We start from the raw sequence: 18,765 nt of genomic DNA on the forward strand, positions 1-18,765 counted from the left end.
GTGTTCATATATGACTAAGGAAGAGGGCACCATCAGTAGCAGCAAAAAGTTGTGGGTTTGTTTTGTTTGTTTTGTTTTTTTAAATGAGTAAACCATAGTTAGCCAATAGGGTGGTATTGCAATATAGAGACAGTGATCACAATATGTAAGAGAACCTGTCCTCTAGAAGGCAGATCTGAGGTAAATGTGACTTAGCACTGGGATCTTTTGGTTTCAGTGTTGAATCAAGTCTGACCATTTTCACCCTAAATTAATTTATCAGACACTAATTTCTAAGCATGTCACCTGTTCAGTAATTGTTCTGAGTTCCTTTGGTTGTACTTTGTACTCAGTGGACCATAAGGATTTTTATTTTTGATACATCTGTTTGCCAGAACCTGGGAATGAGTGACAGCAGGGGATGGATGACTTGATGATTACCTGTTCTGTTCATTCTCTCTGGGACACCTGGCACTGGCCACTGTTGGAAGATCGGATACTGGGCTAGATGGACCTTTGTTCTGACCCAGTAGGGCCGTTCTTATCTATCAGAATAGTTGCCTAAATGTCAGATGCTTAAAATGAGCAGCCTGTTTTGTTTTGGTTTTTAATCCAGTTAAGGGGCTGGCTGTGCAGCGTATGAATGGGGTAGGTTGAAACAGTGACTGCATTTTAAGAATGTGAATGTTGGTGCTACTGGGAGAACATTCAGGAATAACTTTACAGCACTGTAGCAGGGAACAGCTCTGTGCAAACATCTAAGCCATGAGAAGGAAGTTAGAAGTGCTGTGTGCTATGTGTACTGAAGAGTTTTCCTTTGGACAGCTTGTAAACTAAACATGCTACCATGAGCCTGATGACATTGCAGCACCAAAATGATCTTGTGCTTTCATTCAGTAATCATATCTCATTTGATACTCAAGTGCATAGAGTAGCCCTAAACATGAATAATAAGCTCCTTTGGTAAAATACTCTGCTGCAATCCAGTCTAAGCTTTAATTCTCCATCATTCTGCATCGTATGGTTTATGAATACATTCATTTTCACAAAATCATAATTGAATCACACATTAATAGCATTTGGCAGTATGCACAAGACTAAATCAGATCAGAAAGGCATATTGTAAAATAGGACTTCCAGAATACAACAAAACAGTAAAGCACTAGAGGTCACTCTTACAATTTAAGAAACAAGGCGGGGGGGGGGGGAGAATCAAGCTTTTCCCAGTATAGAATTATGAAGGGTCAAATAAATCAGGTGTGAACCACATTTATTGCATTTTCTCTAATACTTCTCAGAGAGAAGTCAAGCTAAGTTTATGTTGATAAATGAATGGCTATGTTAATACTTATTTTTTTCCTATTGAAAGTGATTTGCCTATATTACTTAGTAGTGAAAACATCCTTTCTAAGTAGGAAAATAAATTTACTCCCCATTTTACAGATGGTTAAACTGATGCTTGGAGAAGAGAAATAACTTGCTTAAATTCATTGAGAAAACCAGTGTCAGAGACAGGAATAAAATTTGGGAGATTTTTATCTCCACTAGGTTGTACCGCTCCCTCATTTCTCACAAGAACACAAAACATAATCCTGAAAAGGCACTTATTTCACATGGATAATTGTTTTTAAAGGCGCAGTGTACATCTGAGGTGGCAGATAATGTATTTAACAAAAAATGTAAGTTGTTTGTTTTCAAATGTCCTGGGAGAGTTGTGTCCCGTCCCCCAATTACTGCAAAACTATGCAGCAGTAGTTCTACTCTCCCTTTAACATACTTCACTTTCTTCATTAGAAGTTAACCACATGCTGAAATCCCTTTCAGAACTTGACTCTCCTATATGAATTAATGAATTCAAATAACTCAGAATAAACAGCTGTCACAATCAGATTCTTCGTTTGAATTTTCTTGGTTTTTAATATGATAAACCAAAGTTATTCTTAGAGAAAATGGGATGACATTTTCATTCTTCTACTAAATCTACTGTTCGGGTTTTTTTCTGGTGTTCCTTTAATGCCATATACTGAAGATCATACTTCAGTTTTTACTTTATCCTTACTCAAACTTCCATTAAAATAAATAAAAAAAACACCTGAGTAAGGAGATCTGGATTTCACCATAAAGTGTACATTCACAGATCTGAATTGCTTGTTGTATAGCAACTTTTTCTGAGTTTGATCATGATCTAGATTGTGAATACCCCTTTTTGACACACACTGATATGTTCTGAAGTTTTTCTTCTATCCATATTGTTCTGAGATATTCCTTCACTGCTTAAGGACATTTTAAAGTACACCATATCTGAAACTGAAAAACCGTATCATTTTGAAATTGAAACATGACATTTCTGTGGGTATATGTCCTTTCCTGAAGGATGACACTCTAAACGGTTTAGCATAGTAAGATAATGGTTATCACTGGGAACTCATACATTTTAAGTTCTGTACCAATAATGCTTCAGTTAAAGGTTTAAAAAGTAGTTACCTCTTCCCGGAGAATTAAAACTCCAATAGCATTTGAAAGGGAATTGACCTATACAGCCATAAATCAGACACCATGAAAAGTCATATAGAAGTTTTAAAATAAGGATCAAGGCAAGTACTCTTGTAAAGTTTTGTTCGTGGGGCCAGCAAACATTTTTATTTTATTTGAAGCTGGCTCCACAGCCATAAATCAGTCAGTTGGTAAATTAGCTCCTGGATGCTTGCCTGAAACTTGGTCATGAAACTCTGATAGGTACAGCACTTCCTTTGAAATTCTCTGAAAATGAAGTGTTGCATGAAACATAATTAAATCTCACACACATTTCAACTCAACTGTGACCAAAACTATTAAGGATGATTTGGGGAATGAATGGAAATACTGCCAACAAATTAAAGAATTCTCACATAAAATCTCTTCTCTGTATACAGGTGAAGACCGAAAGCATGTACTTCTGCTTCGAATGTCTTTCATATCTAGAAGAGTTTTTATTTTCCTTCTAGGTATACCCCTGAACTCAAACATTCATTGTTCTATGATAATGGCCATACTTTATGTAAGTCAGTCAACTGGTCTTTGTTTTGGAATTTCTTGTTAACATTACAGTACAGAACCTCTCTTTTGCTATTAGAGAGTAGTATCTTAATCATATTGAGTCTTTCATAGCAGAGTATTCAGTGGATTTGGAAAGCAAAAGAAAAAAAATCTAAAAATGAAATAGCTGTCTAAGCAGAATACAGTAGATTACATGTAACGTATACTATCAACTGGTGTCACACATTAGGGACTATTGTATATGTTCCTTTTAAAGTAGTTTTTCTCTTTGCCTGTCAGGAGTACTGAGTTCACCACTAACTTGTGCAAATATTAATGATACTACAGCTTCCAAACTCTAAGTATTATACTTTTTCTCTTTCAGTTTATAGATGAATATCCATTTATGGGTGGATAGAGAGAGAGAGATTCATAAATTAACTGCATCTCATAAAGTAATCATAACTATGGATCCAGTAAGAGTGCCTCCTTAAGACATGTATATACCTGTTTATGTGTAGCATAACGATAGAATGTAAGGAGTGGTGATATTCATCTGATAAATTTCACTTATGTATCTTTTGACAAGCTCACTTGTAGTCTGCCTAATCATCATCAACAGTAGGACTAGTTCAAACATTCAAAACTGAAGAGCAACTTCTAATAGCACCAATGGGGAAAAAAGGAAAAACAAAAAATCCCACCACCACATTGCTGGAGAAATGTTTCCTTCTTTCAAAAGTAAATTTTTCCCCAAAACTGACCGCTGGTATTCTATCAGTAGTATGTTAAAGGTGCAGTATCTCACAGAAATGAGAGCTTTGTTCTATGTGAAAGTTAGGAATTCTCTCCTCCCCTCACATTCGCAATCACCACCCTTTTCTATTAGTATTAACATTTAGTTGTGGATTTTTTTTTATGGTAGCACCCATTATTATGTGCTAGGTACTTTCCAAACACTCTAAAAGGACAATTCCTGGTTCAAAAAGATGATTATCTAAATATATCTTTTTAATCTTTCCAGTGGGACACAACTTTAATTCATATTTCAGATGTTATCAGACAACTTTTTCTGTATGAAATAGCTATCTTAGGCTATTTTAGAGGTTTCTGAAGTTCATAAATTATAATTTTCCTCTCCCTGAGACAAGCCTTCACTTTTAATTCATGTTGTTAAGGAATCCTGGTTTTACAGATGGAAGAATACCAAAAATAGTACCAATAGCATTGTTTAAAACTCTGACATATGTAAAATACTTTTTTCTGTAAAACATGCCCCATTCTGTATGCTTGTGATGGTGTGATGTGGTATAAAACATGCATTTGCACTTCTTCGACATGGTATGCATAACTAATTTGTGGTTTTGACACTAGTGAGTAATGTATCAATCCCAAATTGATGGTGATAATATTTTCATACCTCCACATGTCATCATGTACTGTCACTAATTTACTCAGACACAACTCAAGACCCCTTTTCCCCCTGAATGGAATGAATGTGAAACACAGTATTAAGAGAGAGAGGTTTTTTTTTAAATGTCAATAGTGCACTTGGGGCATAACCTAAAGAAGCTAATGGGAAATGTTGGATAGGAATGGTTTATAGTATGGGTGGGGGGTGCATACACGCACACAAATAGAAAGCTCAAGGTCTAATATCTTGTATGCAGTGTAGTTGTAGCTGTGTCGGTCCCAAGATATTAGAGAGACAAAGTGGGTAAGGTAATATGTTTTACTGGGCCAACTTCTGTTTGGTGAGAGAGACAAGCTTTCGAGTCACATAGAGTTCTTCTGTGTAGCTTGAAAGCTTGTCTCTCTCATCAACAGAAGTTGCTCCAATAAAAGATATTACCTTATCCACCTTGTCTCTATAATATCTTTTAGAAAGACACTCAGTGGCCTTATCCTGATCATATTGACACCTTACATTTATGGCAATAAGAGCAGGATTGGGCTCCAAACCCTGTTTTTCAAAGTGAATTCTCTTCATGGTTCATTAGAAACTACTACTCTGCTTACAGTGAGCGGAGTAGTGTGAACTGGCAGATAAAAAATGATACCGCTTATGTTCCAGTTAATGAGTATTTTCAGTGCAATAATTTGAAAAATGATTGAAGCCTGGAAACTTTTGACATTTTTAAATAGATTTAAATTAGTAACTACAAAATTATTATTTAAAGACCATACCTATTTAATAGACCAGTGCTGAAAAGTACTTCTAAGGCTTTAAATCACAAAGGAAAGAAAAACAATATAGAAGGAGGTCTATCCAGCTGGGTAGCGGGTCTAGTTACTTTTTTATTAAGGATATCTTATTACTTGATAGTGTTCAAGAATAAGATATTGCTTGTTCCTAACTGGTAAAGTGCCTGTTTGTTTCTATAACAGTGTTTGTGCAATTAGTATATTTACTTGTGTGATCTTGAGGGAAAATTGGATTAGAAACAGCATGTTGGAATATTTGAATTTATGCAGTTAACCAGTAACTTATATCTTGCACTTTTAGACGTTTGAATCAGTCCACAATTAAATACCAATGAGAAAAGATTTAAAGGAATAATAGATTTTTAAAGTGTAATTTTATAGGGGAAAAACTGTTTCAGCACGAGTCCTTTATCCACAAGGATATTATTCAATAATAATAAAAAAAAAATCACCTCTTGTATGAAACTGTTGAAATGTACTCGACTTTATTCCTTGGCTGTGGCTGAATTTAATGGGTTGATCTGTTCAAAGTTACTGCAAAAATACAGTTTTTAGGAGAAATCTGTGAAATCTCACAACACACTCTGAGTTATGCAATATGAAGTACATGGTATTACTCAGATGCTGAGTAACTGAACAAAACACCAAACTAGCAGATTACGTGGAACAGCTTAATATGAGAACAAGTCTGTAGGACGCTGCTTTGGGCAAAAAGAAGACATCCAGGTGATATTTTACATTGATAAACATAATGTAGGTAGATTGTATTCCATGTTGGGAGCCTAATGCATCTGAGTTAACTCACCTGCAGTGTAATTTCTATGTGTCAGTCTCCTGTGGTTTGATTAAATGTGATCAGTATGTGTAATCTGTAATTACTGTAGGAGACAAAAAACTCAGCAACTACACATGTTCTTTTCACAGTAGCATATATTGAAGTAAAACTAATTATAATACAAAAAGATTTTTGTTACACTGCCAGAAATTTTCCTTTAGCACTAATTAAATAGAAGTGTTAAGAGTGTACGTTGTAATCTTTCTAGTTTCTCACTGTGTATCACTAATTATCTAGTATGCCTTATTTTTAAGGTACGTGGTGGCCTCTATTGGTTTCTGTGTCGACACAAAGTGTCCATATAAATCATGGCTTCAATAACTGGCCTATCTATGCCATGTCCTATTGATCAGCTTGTAAACAAGTGTGGGTGCATAGGAGCTGAAGGACACCAAAAAATAGTCATCTATCCTACTTGTTCCCCTGTGCTGTGTTTGGACACAGATGCACACCTTGCCCTCTTCTGAGAAGAACTATTCAGGCTAGTGCAGATGCTGGCCCAAGACACACCAGAGGCAGTGGGTAATGGCATAGTTGTGAGAGCCACTGAGTGGGAAGAGTGGAACACTGGGTGAAATCCTGGCTCCGCTGAAGTCAATGGCAAACTCACTGATTTCAGTGGGACCACTATATCTAATCACTTTCCGCATCACCCGCTATTATAGGCTGTGATTTAAAGGCACGATTTAACCCAAAGCCTGCTAGAATTTAATGTTGTCTTTGTGCTGATGGCTTTTTTTAATAGCAGAAAGCAACTTGTGTAAAAAGGGGTGTGACTGGTCAGTAATATACTACAGCCTCCACATTCCCCTCTGTCACAGTGATAAAGCAGAAAAGATTCTCAGTGCCATTATACATCTTTATACAGTCTGAAAGACCTGACATTCTGTAAGCCAGTAAACCGTATGTCTCACTATAACTCTTTTCACTGATCAATGGAGGGATTCCTAGCTACTGTACAGAGGAAATCAAAATCTCTAGTTGGAAAGCATTTTGTAATCATGCCAAGAGTACTGATTGTTTTCTTTAAAGAAACATTCACTCATTTCCGTAACTAAGAAATATTCTTGAAAAGTGAAAAGCTGTACACCAGATCCTGAAGTCCTTACTCAGGCACAACTTTCATGGAGATCAATGGGATTTTTGCCTCACTAAAAATTGAATAAGAGCCTCCAGACATACTAGCAAGCAGTGATATTCTAGACGCTTTGGGTGTAACTGAGCTATTCATCACCTGTCTATATGAAAGTGTGATGGGTAACTGCCTTTTCATCCTGTCTTGTTCAGAGGATTCAGATACGGAGCTAGGCTGCTGATATGAATTACCCACTTATCCAAATTGACTAAAGAGAAACTGGGGGATGGGAGGAGACTGTTGGAATAACTTTAGGTTGTTCCCTTGCTTATGAAATCGCTCTCTTGAGATGTGTGGAACCAAAAAAGCTGCCAGTGGGTCTATGAGATGATGGGTAGAATTTTTAAAAGCTTCTAAGTGGTGCTGAGCCCAAGACTACCATTCAGAGCCCCATTTTCAAAAGTCACGTAAGCACTAAAGAGCCAAGTCCCACTGACTTTTAATGAGACTTGGGGGGCCAGCCCAAGACACTGGAATGACCTCTCACAGGATCTAAGGACTATCACAACCTCACCATCTTGCACTCCAAGTGCAAAGAGCATTTCTTTGACCTTGCCTTCTCTAATATAAACACATAGCAATGGGGGTGTGTGTGTTTGTTTATTTCTTAATGTTTTTCACTCTATTATTCATGGGATTTCAAACTCAGATCTTTATTGTACAGTGACGCTCACTAGAGAGGACAGAAGGAACTTGAAAATGAAGTCATATTGTTTGAAGGACAAGACTCTACTTAATATAGGCAAAATGGGCTAAGCTAAAGACAACTCAATAAAATTAAAAAAATGCTTTTTTGTAGTGAAAAAGTAAACGAGCAAATGAGTCAGACATTTCCATGTATCTGTTCAAACTAGCTGCAGTCTGCCCAGAAAAGGGCTTCATGCCATAGATGACAGGTTTCAGAGTAACAGCCGTGTTAGTCTGTATTCGCAAAAAGAAAAGGAGTACTTGTGGCACCTTAGAGACTAACCAATTTATAAGTGAGCTGTAGCTCACGAAAGCTTATGCTCAAATAAATTGGTTAGTCTCTAAGGTGCCACAAGTCCTCCTTTTCTTTATGCCATAGATGTTAATTCCATGAGCCTATTTTTTAGTACTGTTCATTCCTGATCTAGTGATAAGCTGCTATGTAGAGTGATGCCATCTCTGCTGTCCCTCTCCTTTCTCCCAGAGTTAGGTACTTTTCATCTTTTTCACTTTTAGGTGGAGTCTTTTTTATATATATAAAATAACTGGAGAAAATATTTCTTGCACTCTTTCATCCTTTAGAAACTGTAGTAGAAAGTGTGTCTGTTTTAGTCTCCTGTGTATTACTCTCTGCAGAATCACTACTGTCTGGGATTGGACTGTGCTTTTTCTCTCCCAGTTTCCAATTCTTCTTTATGTTACAGATTCTGTTTGAGTCTTTTTTTTTTTCCATGGTGTCACAAATATTCCAGGAAATGGTTAACCAATACATTATTTTTAAAAATGAGAGATTTATGACTCTTTCACACCTGTGCTCTTATGTGTCCTTAACAGACATGTTATGTTATGGTCTCTTGTGTCTGCACTTATAACATATTGTTTATCCGCATGATAGAAATAAATGTTGAGATCCCAAATCTGAGGTTGGGTAAATATGCTTTGCTCCAGGTCCCTGACACAAAGCAAACTTGATCAGTAGCAGATCTGGCCCCTAGAGGATTCCGGTGTAATGGAGATACTGTAGTGGCTCCTACATCACTGCCCTTTCCAGCTGCTAGCATCAGGGAGTGGGTGTCCCTCTGCCTTGGTGATCCCAGCTACTAGAACTATACTTAAGGCCATGAGCAGCCCTGAACAGAAATGGGGAAGACAAAGGCAAGTCTACAGATCCATTCACCCTCTTCTACGGCCAGCAGATCAGATTGTGTGTAAAGGGAAGCACATGTTGCACCTTTTCAAAGCATAGTCCTATAAGATGGTGAACGTTTCTTGTATTGAGTCTCTTCAGCAAACATGGGAGATGGTTAAAGGTTCTCAAGCTCTTAGAGCAGCTGCTCAGCGTGTTTCCCAACTTCAGCTTTAAAAAAATGGCTTATACTCTTCAGCAAACTGCTAGTGAAAGCACATGAAAACCAGTATCTGAATCTCCATCTACTTCATCCTGAAATCTGTATTTCTTCCAGTCTGAGAATTTGTCAGTTTCTCCTGATTCTGATTCAAATAAAAAAATCAAATCGGACTCCATTGCACAGGTAAAAGAGAACATAGGTAAGGAGGTGGAAATGTGCTTTTCCTTGAGATCTGAACAAAAACTTAATTTCCAAAAACTTAACCTTAGACTCAGAAGAAAATCAGTCAAGAAATCAAAACGCCCTTTAAAACAATGGGCCTGATTCATCTCTCTGTGTCACCAGTTTTAGACTGTGTAATCTTATTGATATCATTTGGGATACTCCTGATTTATATCCACATATGAGAAGAATCTCCAGCAAATTGACATTGATATGGATAGTGTTGCTCATCTGATACCAGTTATGAAAGTGGACCTGTGCAATATGAGGAACATAATGCAAGCACTAGTGGTCTGAGTGCTGGGAGGGAGGGATGAAGATGATGATAAAATAGGGTTTTTCTGTGTCCATCTTCTGTGATTCAAAGATGATGGTGGGATGCACCAAAAAAGCTGTACTTCCTGATTCTACTTCCCCAGCATATTCTTCATCACCAGAATACACACTGTTTCACTCCTCAGTGTTTAATACTAATATTTGTTACTGTTCTGAATTGAATTAACTGAGCTGCACACTGTACAGTTTTTGCACAGTGCCCAGATTATGCACTGTCATATTGCAAAATATTTGAAGTATCCTCTTATATTCAGTTTTCTTCTCATCTGTCTTTCACCATTACACTAGGAACCATCTGTCCCAGATCTGGTTGAGCTCCTCCAGGTCAGACACCTGTCAGACTGCTGTGGAGATCCAACTGCTGCATCTGGTGCTTAATTTGTAATGAAAGAGGTGCTGGGGCTCATCCAATTTTTTTTTTTTTTTTACTTTCCTAACTGATGTAGCAAGCCAAAGTGTGCCAGGATTATAAACTGCCAAGCCTAGAGGTGCCAGGGCTCACCCGTGGCAAGCCCTGGCACAAATTAAAGCACTGGCTGAATCTCATATCCTTAGCTTGTTGGGGCTTCACAGAGTTTAGGCATTGTCCCTGGCTTTTGGCCAGGTAGGTATGCACTCTGGATGTACACCTTTTGTCTGACATCCCTCTTGGCAGTGGGGACCCTCCAGTCAATTTCCTAGGCCCTGGAACTTCTGCCAGTTCTGTCAAGCCTCCCCATCAGCTCTTGTGTGTTTACCACAATCCCACAAATATTTTAACCTTCTGTTTTACAGTTTATCTCATTACATTACACCATCGTTCATCAGTTGTTAATCACTGAGGTGAAAACCCTCTGTAGGAAATGCCCTTCTCATCACTGAGCATCACATATTCTTCACTGTTATGTGGTGCATATCAAAAAGAGAAGCTACATACAAAAGTTACTGTTTTGGAGCCTCCTTTAAGGACAGACACTTACCTCCTGAAATGCTGATACGCATGAGGAGGTCTTTTTGAATCCACTTCAATCACTTTAAGAAAGTTCCCAAGAATGTTGCTTTCCTTTCAGTAACTCATTCAGAAGGAATTCCATGTCCTACATGACTGAGCATATCATTTATCAAAAAGTAGCAGTCACTGAATGTGTCATGTAAGAGATGGTTAGAGTGTGGTCGTCTTCTGCCCAATTGACCACGGAGGAATACTTCTAGCGGATTTTTGAAGAGTTCATTATGGCCCTCAGTAGTTCAATATTGAAAATATAGCATTAATTAGTGTTCCCACTTATTCAAATATTCAGGGGGGTATCTAAATGAGGGGAAATCCAGACATTAGTCAGGCGTCCCTTGTATCAGAGATGGATGATGATTATTTCAGTTCTAATTTCCCCTCCCCTACACAGGGTCTGTGATTTCTTAACGTTAGTGTATTAACTTTTAAGAATATTTTAGCTCTTAATATAAAATGTTCTCCTCAGAGCTTTGGATAAAAATAGGAAATGTGCATAGCAGCATTAGGCTTGATCAAACTTGGATCAATGTGTTTGCTTAGAAATAACATTTAAATATACAGATAATTCATTTCAAATAATGTATTAACATTTTTGTCTCTCTTGAGTGTTTTTTGGTATTGGTTTTGCTGCTTAGAAATGTGTGGTTTTGGTTTTTTTTTTAATCAAGTGCAGAATGTCTTATGATGCCAAGGAAAAAAAATGTACATGATTAATCAAAAGCAAGTTTTGAAGAACCACTGCTCTGAGTTACTGAGGCAGTATATTTTATAACCCTTCCCCCTACTCTTCCAATATAAATCACAAGCCCAAATGCCAGACTGTAATTTTCCTGTAGCAGCAATGTTTTCCTAGCATGTTCTCCAACGGTTGGAATTGTCTCTGGCTCAGACATATGGTTTGGATGCTGATGAACTGCCTTGGCTATTGTGCTCTGTGTGGTGGTTCTGATCCTAAAAAATCTGGAGTTTTCCACCCATTGTACTGAATACTTGTAGAAAGATTCTTCCATAGTAGTTATTCACTTGGGATTTCTGTGATTATTTGAATGTATTAAAGTATGAGTGCTGACAAATTTTAAGAAGTGACCAATGGTTAACTTAAAATATATTAAGAGTCAATTTTTAAAAGTGACTTCAACCTGCTGGACCTATTTTGCAGGCACCATCTTTTATACAGATAAATAGACTAAAATGCAAAGGGTGTTTAGGCATGTAACTGTCATTTGCAGCTGCAGTGTTGCCAAATCTCATGATTTTATCATGAGTCTTATGATAATTTGGTGTTTTCCTTAAAGCCCTGGTTTTCAAATGATTGCTTGAGAATCTCAGCTTTCATTTTAAAAAAGTAAGCTTCTAGCCCATATGGTTGTGGAGGAAAGCCAGAAAACGTTAAATCAATACACCCTAAAGGCTCAGTAACGAGGGGGCAAATAAAAAGAACTCAATTCATTGGATTAAAAAAAATCTGATTTTAAAACTGGCCTCAATGTTTCGGAGTCTGACCCATAAATTTTGAACACCCCGGGGGTTGGCAGGACTGCACATGCAAATGATAGTGAACCCCAGATGATTTTTTTTACATTTTGAGACCAATCAGAGCTGTTTTACCTAGTTCTACACTGGCAAACAACATAATGAGATACAATTTTTGTTAGCTTTAAAAAATGCTTAATTCTCATCTCATCTCATTCCTTGCCACCCTAATGTGGTACTATTGAACATGGCCATTCCTCTTCATAACTCAGGAGTTTCAGCTTCTGAAAATGTGAATTCATTTCAGCAGAGTATGCGCAGGCATGACAAACAGTTTAGGAAGGAGTCTGTTATTTTTAACAGTTCTAGTGGGACTAGCATGCCTTTTAAGTTGATTGGTGAATTTCATTTACACTGTCCAGAAGGTGCCCAGATGGAGAAGCTTCCTGATCACTCTGCAGGTTTTGTGAATGAAGCATGTTCTAAAGCACACTAGCACTGCTAGATTTGTGTTTAGAAACTGTTGCTTACAGGTGTAGCATGGCACCAACAAAGTTGTGGAAAGAACTACAGTTGAACATGGCTGGTATTATGATTCATGGGATCATAAGTTACTGAGCAGCAACTACCTGGTTTTCCAGTACAGCCTTTCTGCTTCTAGTATTGTGTACCAACAGATATGTTGGTTTATATTCTGCTGTTTATGGTTAGTAATGATTAGGTCCCTACCAAATTCACGGCTATGAAAAACCTGTTACAGACTGCAAAATCTTGTCTCCCTCCCCCACCTCCCTGTGAAATCTGGCCTTGTGTGTGCTTTTACCCTATACTATGAGGGAGATCAGTGTTTCTCATACTGGGGGTCCTGACGCAAAAGGGAGTTGCAGGGGGGTTGCAAGGTTATTTTAGGGGGTTGTGGTATTGCCACCCTTACTTCTGCACTACCTTCAGAGCTGGGTGACTGGAGAGCAGTGGCTTCTGGACAGGTGCCCAGTTCGGAAGGTGGCACCCCATCAGCAGTAGCGCAGAACGAAGGGTGGCAGTACCATACCATGCCATCGTTCGTTCTGCCCTGCTGCTGGCGGTGGCTCTGCCTTCAGAGCTGGGCTCCCAGCCAGCAGCCATCACTCTCCAGCTGCACGGCCCTGAAGGCAGCGTCGCCGCCAGCAGCAGTGCAGAAGTAAGGGAAGCAGTACTGCAACCCCCCCTACAATAACCTTGCGACCCCCACACAACTCCTTTTTGGGTCAGGACCCCTACAGTTACTACTCTGAAATTTCAGATTTAAATAGCTGAAATCATGAAATTGATGATTTTTAAAATCCTATGGCTAGTGTGAAATTGACCAAAATGGACCGTAGGTAGCTTCTGGGCTGCTCCTAGTTGTGCCAGTAGGATAGGTTCCATACACCATATCCCTTCTCTCCCCCCAGGATAGCCCCCTACTCTGAAGCACACTTGAGCAAACAGAGGAATTCTCTGTTGGGCATTTGCAGCCAGATTATGGCCCTATTGTATGTACCACATAAAAGATTACTCCTTAAAACCATTGATTCTGGTGACATGTTGCTATTTAAATTGTCCATTTGTTCCTTTTGACACTCCAGTATCCCACGCAACAAATCACTAAAACAAATTGTTGTTTTCCTGCAGTGGTCCTGAAGCAGTTGAAAAATGAGTTTGCTGACCTGATAGCAAAAAATATGTGATCTCTTATTGAATTTCAGTTTGACGGGTGGGTGGGTGGGTAACCAATATAGTATATCTTCAGAAAAGGCAAAAGTGCTGATCCCAGGAATTAGACTACTGAGCCTTAGTTTAACACTGGATAATTTGTTGAAACAAAAATGAAATATAGTTTTGTATAAATACTTAAGCTGATGTCTCTATCGTATCATATCTTCTGTAATGGAAAGCTGTGCTTCTCTTGTCTACTAGAATTCCTTTTGAGTGAGTTGACAACATAGTATAAAGTAGAATCAATAACAGAAAGCAGAATTGGTGGTGTTCCAAATTGGAGTGTGTAGGGAAATCTAAGACGACAATGTAGAATGGAATTGCCTTCAGCAGGTGGCTCCCTCCACATCAATGCATAATGCGTTTTTGGGTGTGGGACTGAGGAAGGCTGGGGCATGATCAATGAATGAATATTACATTAGCTAAAGTCACAGAGGAAGGGGACACAACATTCATGAAAGGTAATACAAACCTGAGTAGTATCCTGAGGAATAAGATTGTCATCCCCAACCTCAACTAATCACTCCTGCTCACAGCCTGCATATAGAAAGCAGTGAACGTCATACAGATTCTTCCCCTCTAGTTTTATTATTTTATTGACATATTGATAAGAGAGATGATAATTTGGCTAAGGATGTTAGAGCTGAGTGGGTTTGGCTGCATAATTACACAGGCAAATTTCTCCCACTGTCCAATGCTTCTTATGGAAATACAGTTATAACACTGCAGGGTTACTTTTGCTGTGCAAGTAAATTGCAAAATAAATTATGTCTCAAAGGCACTATTAATTTTCTAAAACTATTTAGTGATGTGATGCATGATGATGATTCATGTTGGAATGCACAGCTAGGTAGTATTATAACTGTGAGACCATATGTAAGTAATGTAGAAAATCTTTTAAGTGTCTTTCTTATTTTTTTCTGTGTATCTTTTGATACATCATATCAACCTGATTCAATGTTGTAGATGGATACCAAAACAAACAATTATACATATTTGTTGTCTATAAGCAAATTTACTTCCATGCATATTGTTCTTTTCTACCTATAGAGGTATAGAGGAGGATCTGGTCCATGTAAGCACAGTGTACTTGAATTATGTCTATCCCCTTTAAGTACAAATGACACATGTTGATTTTATAGGTGTTATTATATGCCTTTAAAATAAGGTTTATTTCAACTTTTCAGATCCTGCAGGTTTTATTGAAACCATATTTTGAGAGAGAGTATAAAACACTTTATAGTTTAAGGCTAAAATTATATATATGAGAAAGCAAAGAAAATCCATATTTAATAAACCTTTTTACTTTAAAGAGAAATGGGGTTGCTGTTACAATAAGTGAAATATCTTAACAAACATAACCACAATGTACATGTTAAAAATTATTGGTCAGTGAATAGTGTGGTTTTTATAAAATCAATGTGCTCAGAGTTCTTAAATTACCTCATGAAATAAGTGATGTTTTATAAATATTTAATGTTTGCTTTTGAAATGTACCAATTGTTTCTGGAAATTCCTCTGATGTATAATGAATTGTATTATGGTAGAGTAGTCCTATTTCATATTGTGATCTCTCTTGATTCACTCTGATTTTTATATAAATTTCGTATCCATCTTTGTGAAAGCTAGATAAATAAGTAACAGTCCTGCTGTGAATCAATAGGTGCTTTGAATTTAGTAAAACTAGTGCATCAAAACTATGACACTCATCCTACAAAACAACGTAGAGCCCTTCAGTGTTCGAGACTCCCCTTGTCACTGAGTTCCTGAGCAGAGTTTTTGGTTGAACATGATTGCTTTTTTGTTACGTCCTATACTGTGTAAAAAGTGTTCACTTAAGCGAATTCAGCTTTGAACCATTAATTTTTCATACGAAATTTTATCAGGTTTCAAACTCTGACAGCTAAAACTTGTATATGTAGAAAAGTAACAAGCTGTAGTTAGATTATTCATATACATGTATATTTATTTATTGGGAATCCTGGGAAAACACTACCTTAGGTTGAAGCAATTTAATTTTGCATTTTTCCCAATATAATTTTTTAAAAAATGATTAAATTTTCCATCATTGTATCAGTAAAGGCATATAATTTTGAACATGAGTTAAATGGAATGATTGTTTTATGAGCATTACTTTGGCGCATTCCCAATTTTTAGGTACGGTTATGTAAATTTTAACAACTTTTAGCTAACAATTACAACAAACAAGAATACAAATTCTGTCATTTAATAGTGCTGGGATGAAATTTAATAGTGGAAAGTGCAAAGTCATGTATTTAGGGAATAACAAGATTTTTTTTCTATAGGCTGGGGACTTACCAGTTGGAAGTGACAGAGAAGGAGAAAGAGCTGGGTGTACTGGTTGATCACAGTATGATGATGAGCTGCAAATGTGATGCAGCAGTGAAAAAGGCTAATGCAGTCCTAGCATGCATCAGGCGAAGTATTTTCAGTAGAGACCGGGAAGTGTTGTTACCATTATACAAGGCACTGATGAGACCTCATCTGGAATACTGTGTGCAATTTTTGTTTCCCATGTTTAAGAAAGACTAATTCAAACTGGAACAGGCGCAGAGAAGGGCTGCTACGATGATCTGAGGAATGGAAAACCTACTTCATGAGAGGAGACTCAAAGAACTTGGCTTGTATAGTCTTAACATAAGCAGGCTGAGGGGAGATATGATTGCTCTCTTTAAATACATCAGTGGGATAACTTAAATAACTCCTTCCCCACCCTGGTGTTTAAGTTGCAATATTGATACAAGAACAAATGGATATAAACTGGTCATCCACAAGTATAGGATTCAAAGTAGCCAAAGGTTTCTAACCATCAGAGGAGTGAAGTTCTGGAACAGCCTTCCAAGGGACAAAAATCCTAACTGGCTTCAAGACTGAGCTTGATAAGTTTATGGAAGGGATGGTATGATGAAACTGCCTAATATGGCATATAGCTGATCTGTGACTGCTAGCAGTAAATGTCTCCAGTGAAGGGTGATGGGACACTAGGTGGGAAGGGCTCTGAGTTACTACAGAGAATTCTTTTCCAGGTATCTGGTTGGGGTGGGGTGTCTTGTCCACACACTCAGGGTATAACTGATTACCATAAATGGGGTCTGGAAGGATTTTTCCCCGGGACAGATTGGTTGAGGGCCTGGGGGATTTTTGTCTCCCTCTGCAGCATTGGCACCGGTCTCTTGCCAGTTTAAGCTAGTGTAAATGGTGGATTCTCTCTGTAACTTGAAGTCTTTAAACCATGATTTGAGGACTTCAGTAACTCAGCCAGAGGTTAGGGGTCTATCATAGTGAGTGGGTGAGATTCTGTGGCCTGCAATTTGCAGGAGATTAGACTAGATGATCACTTCTGACCTTAATGTCTCTGAGTCTATAGTACCTAACTAAATGAAAATAGAAAAAAATTATCAAAGAATAAAATTAAAACTTGAGCAATATTTAACATTAAGTTCCAGAAAGTAACAGTATCCTGACATATCTTCCCCTATCATTGGTTTTATAATGTGATACTGAAGACAAGTAGGCCTATTTCTTAAGTTAAAATAAAAGTTGTAAAGTTTTTTTTTAAAAAAAGGAAAAAACCCTAAACATTTAAAAATTGCTTTTAAAAAAAAGTTACACCATTTGAATTGAATTTGACTGGACTCCCTGCTTGCAGTTTTTAGATGATGATGTTGAAAACACATTTTCCAATGTGTGTGTTTATTTGAAAAATGCATAAACTCTGAAGAATAAATTTGTATGGATACGTGTTCAGCAAAGGAAACTAAGCACGTAACTGCTATGAGCACTACTGGGGGATGAAGAGTTACCATATCACAGGAGCCAACTTTTCATTTATTTTATTTTTTCCTGGCAGGTACTCTGATTACTCAGGTAATCCTTTCCCCAAATGCTAGGGATCTTAGGACCCTTCAAATGAAGAATACTAAACTTATTTACAGACAGCCAAAACTACAGCATTTTGTGCAAGATCTCAGTCCTGACACAGCCTTTCTCCAATCATGGATTTTTCCCACTAATATTTATGGCACCATTAGCGCATTCAATTAGCTCTCTTCTCTCTCTCTCGTAGATCATACCATATACCATTCTTTAATTCTTACCTTCTTGAGTCTCCATTATTATAGTACATTATTTTTATTGCTGTATTTCTTATCATAACAAACATCCCTCTTGGTAAGACTATGAATAACCATAGAAGCGCACAGGTTCTGACTCTGAGACTTGTTTCCTATCCCGTCAAATGAGAACTCTTTCCAAAGGGTGAAATTCTCCCTCACAAAAGGCCATCTAAACTATTTAAACCCCCCTTTGAAAAGGGAGGAGACAGAACATAAATGAATTGGTGTTCCATTGGGGGGTGTGGGAGGCGGAATGGTGACTTGCTGCTGGGTCTAATAGTTGATGTGAATGGGACTGGTAACAGGGATCTGGAATGGGAACTACTTGATCTGTGCTTATGTCTATCTAGGATCCCAAATACAGGGTGTGGAACAACCAGTCCCCACTGCCTGTGAAATCGGCCATATAAAATCGATGATTCAGGCTTTGTTTCTAATGCCTAGGAAGTAAAAAGTTGTTACTGAGGGACAAATTCTGTCCTCATTTACATCTCTGAATATCTTAGGGATGTACATGCAGTTCAGTTTTTGTTACATGACAGTCACAAGTTGTTTCTCTGTCAGACACCTTTTTCTACAATTGTACTGTAGATACCATTTGTGTAGCATTGTATAGTGTTCTGTACTACTCCATGCCAGAGTCTACTGAAGACAACTGACTAAAT

The 18,765-nt window shown here is 37.7% G+C and overlaps 1 protein-coding gene across 5 annotated transcripts in view; it reads left to right on the plus strand.

The window, feature by feature from the left end:
- CNTNAP4 (contactin associated protein family member 4) overlaps positions 1-18,765 on the plus strand; it is a 310,896-nt gene that overhangs the window by 937 nt on the left and 291,194 nt on the right. The window lies entirely within an intron of this gene.

Source organism: Lepidochelys kempii, chromosome 5, assembly GCF_965140265.1.
Source record: "Lepidochelys kempii isolate rLepKem1 chromosome 5, rLepKem1.hap2, whole genome shotgun sequence".
NCBI classification, from domain to species: Eukaryota; Metazoa; Chordata; order Testudines; family Cheloniidae; genus Lepidochelys; species Lepidochelys kempii.